The sequence below is a fragment of the Solanum pennellii genome, chromosome 5, assembly GCF_001406875.1.
Source record: "Solanum pennellii chromosome 5, SPENNV200".
NCBI classification, from domain to species: domain Eukaryota; kingdom Viridiplantae; phylum Streptophyta; class Magnoliopsida; order Solanales; family Solanaceae; genus Solanum; species Solanum pennellii.
The window spans coordinates 15,883,343-15,889,128 of NC_028641.1; positions in this window are offsets into that span (position 1 = coordinate 15,883,343).

Sequence of the window (5,786 nt, forward strand, 5' to 3'; positions counted from 1 at the left end):
CCTGTGACGGTCCGTCCTGCACCTCCGTCCTGACGGTCAGAGACTCGTTTCCCGTACCAATTTCTCAAAAGTTGAAGTGTTTCGCAACGGAAGCTTACGACGGCTCGTCGTGGATGTGACGGCACGTCCTGCAGGTCCGTCACCGATTACAGAGAGTCGATTTTCAGTACCTAATTTCAGAATTCTAAGTATGCTGAAACGAGACCCTGCGACGGTCCGTCGTGCCTGTGACGTTCCGTCGTGGGGTCCGTTTCCTCAGCCAATTTTCCAGAAATCAAAATCTGCTGCTCAAAACGACTCAACAGGTCGTTACATATAACCACTCATAACTAGCCTATCGGTGCTTTGTTTAAAGTTTCTATTTACATTCAACTAATACATCATCGATATTTTCTTCTTAGATGAGGTAGTCATAACTCATTAGATGATTTCTCATCTCTTCTTTACGTATTAAGTGTGAATTGTCCTTACACATACGTATAGAATGTTGTTGATTCTTGTCTCTTAATATTCAACACTCTCTTAGGTGAGTACTTTTAGTGACCTTTCGTTAGGCTTGGTTGAGACTTGTCTCACCAGTCATCTTAGCCTCTTATCATGTTGTCACCATTTTCATTAGAATCATAGTTTAACATAATTACTCACCTCTTTACGTGAATGTTCATTTATTAATCTTACCATTAACTCATGGTATTACCCCTTTCGGGTTACTCATAACTGACTAAGTGTCTCATGATAATCTAAGTATATGTTGTGTTTGACTTATTCATTTTACACATTCAGCAAGCGACCCAAGTTCTATCCCTACTGGCTGCATTTTATTTCATTATATATGAGACTTATGTGTCTCACAATTTCAGTCAAGGGGACCCACGTTCGAGTCCCTTGGGCATCACTTTATTTTTAAATTATTTAGAGTGCTAGGTAATTTCATTCATTCAGCCAAGAGGATCTGGGATTGAATCCCAGTGGCCTCAATATTTATTATTTTATTTTAGTGTGAGATTTACGTATCTCATACCTTTGGCAAAGGAGCTGAGTTCGAACCCCTTCTCTCACATTCTTTTATTTTCTTTTAATTTAATGCTTCTTCCCTTAGTGTGAGGAACTTAAGGTCTCGAGATCCACCCGAAATGGCAACATCTATTTCTCTTCATTTAGACTAATGACAAGCAAAAACCATGTTCAATTAACATATAATTTTAATTCACTTTCTTACATTTAGCCAAGGCGTTTAACTCATAGTTTTACATATACTGTTAACCAATTAATTAAGGATTTTACTTTAACTTTCTTTTTCATGAACATTACCATTTGTTTTTGCATGTTAAACACACAACATTTTTTAAAAATGAATCACCATTTTCTTCAAGTAACCGTAGCAATACAATTACGAAAAAACAACATGTTTTATGCACATATGACATTCAACATTCAGACGTACATAACAAATAATAAAAAACCCAAAACACAAATTGCACACAATCACAAGCATCCCTAAAATAATCTACCATAATTCATACAAACGTATGCATCAATTCGTTCATATGATCTAATGACAGGGGCATGCAACGGGGGACAACCTTAGTTTTTTTATTTGACTCAAACAGAATCTTAGGAGACTCTAGGAACAGGGACCAAGAGAAGAAAACCCATACCTTTTAAGACATGACGACCAGCCACAACCACACGTCCCCACCCACACACAAACCTTTCTTCCGGGCTTTGATTCTTCTTCCCAAGTGAAAATCTTTACTTAAAAACAGTCGTACAAATTCATCCATTTGTTTTTTGATCGATGCATCCAATAATACTTTTAGAATAGTGAGTTTAGGTTTATTTTATGTTTTTGAATTGTGAGGTAAAGCTTAAAATATTTTTAAGAGTAATATAAAGAATTAACAGTGGGCATGAAGGATATTCCTAGTGGGAGTCGTGCACCCCTTTTTTGGGAATTGCTGTTGACTTATTCAACACAATTTAAATGGTAAAAGAATCAGATGATAAATATATATATATTAAGTTATTATAATTCCCCTCCTTATTTCATCTAATTTTTTTATAATTTAATTTGTGCCCCCTAATGCCTTCAACATGGCTCGAACCCGAGTGTGGATGTCCGATAAAACTCGGGTTTCACTTACTAGATTTGACCTATTTTGACTAATTAATAACCTTAATTAATTAATTAAATATCATCCTAGGGTAATTACTATACTACCCCTAGCCTCGAAATTTACCTTTATACGCCTAGAACCCTTAAAACCTACGACTAACCTTGTATGTCCAGTTAAGACTCATCCGGGTCAATCCTAGTATTCGGATATCCAACTTGGCTGGAACCAACCCTGCCTAGGTCAACTAACTCACCAAGTTGGTTGGCTTGGCTTGTGCATAGGTTCAGAGATCTGGTTCCATGCTCATCAATCCGTGTGTGCCCGGTCTAACCTAGGCATTTTATGTACGTTTAGTCCTTTCTTAGCATATTCATTTTCTGGTTTTTACATTGATGATTCCATGAAATACCTTGTGAGGGATGTCCATGGGTTAGATAGGTAGGGGGTGACACTAGAAGATTCTTCGGATGGTGGTTATATGGTCCATGATAACTCTGAGTCATCATTGGTAGTTGCGGTGAAGTCTAAGAAAAACCTTGAAAAATCATTGATGGAGTTGGAGGAAATAGTCCTCAGCAAGCTTAATGAGACTTTTTCGCTGGGGGGGATGGTATTTAAGGTGCCAAGGGAGATTATGTGTTCCCAAGGTAGATGGGTTGAGGGACTGGATCCTAGAAGAAGCCCATGGGTCACGCTACTCAATTTATCCGGGTTCGACAATAATGTACCTTGACCTTAAATAAATTTATTGGTGGGAAGGAATGAAAAAGGACATAGAGGAGTTTGTCGCCAAGTGTCCGAATTTCAAATAAGTAAAAACTGAACATCAAAAGTCGGGTGTCTTAGTACAAGAAATCCAAGTTCCTACGTGCAAGTCAGACAATATCAATATGGACTTTGTAGTGGGTTTGCCTCAGGCTCAAAGGTACTATGATTCTATATGGGTAGTTGTGAATACGTTGACCAAGTTCGCTCACTTTATTCCCGTCAAGTCTACCTATTCGGTAGAAGATTATGCTAGGATCTTCATAGATGAGAGTGTGTGTCGCCATGGTATTCCGTTATCCATCATATCATATGGGGGTGCACAATCACATCTTTATTTTAGAGTTCATTCCAAAATGGGTTGGGTACCAAGGTGAAGTTGAGTGCCGTTTTTTATCACCAAACGGATGGTCAAGCAAAGCATAATATTCAAACCCTTTAAGATATGATTAGGGCTTTTATTAGTGATTTCAAGGGAAAATTAACATTTGCCTTTGGTGGAGTTTTCTTATAATAATAGTTTTCATTCATTCATTTCCATGGCTCCCTATAAGGCCATGTATGGTAGAGGGTGTAGGTCTCCTATTTGATAATTTGATGTGGGTGAACCTTCGCTTCTTGGTCCCGATTTCATTGATAATACTTTGGAGAAAGTTCATATCATAAGGAACGGGTTGTCAACAATCTATAGTCGGCAAAAGTCTATGCCGATCGTTGGAGAAGGGATTTGGTGCTTGAAGAAGGTGATAAGGTGTATTTAAACATTTCACCAATGAAAGGTGTGGTTAGATTTTGCAAGAAAGGTAAGTTGAGCCCTCGTTATGTGGTTACCTATGAAATCTTGCAAAGAGTTGGTAAGGATGCCTATGAATAGATACTTCCTAGTGAATTGGCTTTGGTTCATCCGATTTTCCATGTTTCCAAGCTGAAAAAGTGTATTGGTAATCCCGAGTCTATTCTTTCTATTAAGGGTTTTGGTGTAAAGGATAACCTCTCTTTTGAGGAAGTTCCAGTTCAAATTCTTGTTAGGCAAGTCAAGAAGTTAAGAAATAAAGAGGTGGTTTCTGTAAAGGTGTTATGGAAGAATCACCTAGTTGAGGGTACAACATCGGAGGTCAAGGCGGACATGAAGGACCATTACCCTCATCTATTTGATAACTAAGGTTAGTAGTTCATACTAATAATGAAAATAAAAACTAATATTGAAGTTGTTTTGATTTTTAGTGAAGTATTGCAAAAAGTGCATTTTTGACTCTTGCTTTATAGTGAAACTAGCATTTTAACTTGAAATTTAGCTCTTTGGATTGTTTTGGGTTATGTTGTGCATTTTGATATTGTGAGTCTTTATGAAATTATATGTAGCATGTTGTTAAGTTGAACTTTGTGGTAATTGACTCATGTAAAGCATTTTGAGCTCATGTGAGTTTTGAGAAGGAAAATTCCTTGTAATGAAGTGTTTGAGCCTTATGTGGGGCAATTTATGTTTTGAATTTTCCTTGTTGAAATTATTATTTATGTTGTTTTGATATTTTTGATTGGTTGGGCTGCTAGTCTTGAGTCTATTCCTTCCTTCAAAAGAATTTTAGTGTCATTTGGGGACGAATGTTTCTAAGGGGGGGATAATGTAACATTTCGAAAATCCAAGATGAGTCTTAAAGACTAACATAGATGACACGTGCCTAAAACTGTTTTAAGACCTATTTTAATGGATATAGGTCATTTAGAAAGTTTAAGAATCAAAATGTCCAAGAACGTCCTTGACGTATGGAAATTTGGTTCACGGACGTACTAGCGTGCTTTAGCCTTTTTCATTAGCTTTTAGGAGTTGGAAATTCTTGAAATTAGGTGGAAGAGTGTATAACATGTGAATAATATGATTATTGGTCGAAACATCTGGGTAAGACTCCCCAAGGACCAACCAAGGGCCTTTGAGGAGGACCCTAGCACATAGGAGGCAACACTGCTTATGTAGTGTGCAACAACGAAACCTAAACGACGGGGCATGTGTTGATGAACGATGATCTAGGTTAGAAGGTGAATTGACCTAGGCATCTTATTTTAAGCTATGATCTAGTATTGAATTATTTTATGGTGTTTATTATAGTCTTGTTATCATGGTAAATATTGAAATATGGTGTCAAATATCTAAATTGGATCTGATTGAGGTTTTATGGTAAACCTAAATGATGAGGAAGACTTGGTAAGTCTTAGAATCTCTATCTTTACTTCCAATTATGATTAATTGTGGTTATGTCATGATGTTTTATTGGAGTATGCCTTGTATTAGGAATTATAGGATTGTATGATGTTGAATTGAAATGTTTTGACTATGTTGTGAGGATGATTAAGGTCTGTGTGGTATAATGATGTTGATAACTATCAGTGTGCTTTATTATGATGTGAAATGCTAATGTGTTAACCTCACTTATATGAATTGTAATGAAAGGAATTATACTCATATAATTCTTATTGAGCTATTGATGATGAATATTATACATGGGGTAGACTCTATGACCTAAACTAAGCTACGATTGATAATTAAAGGATTAAAGATATTTCAAAAGGGACTCTAGCTTAACACCGAGTGTACTAGATTGAGGAGTGTCCCTTCCCACATAGGGAAGATGTAATCACTAAAGTACTCCTGAGATTGGAGACTACAATGAATGGAACATAAATAGGGTCCCAACTATATCTCCTAGTAGTTGAACTATGTTTCCCTCATTGGAGTACTAGCTAGTGGATCCACATAGTTGCTGTGTTTTATGTTTTGGTACTACCTTGCCAAGTAGTCCGCCTTCTTTCGGTAGGGTTGTATGACACCGGATTCCAAACTAGCTCATGTGGTCTATGTTGATTAAGGCAAGATGTTTCTGAAAAGTGAAATGAATTAAAGGATTGAAC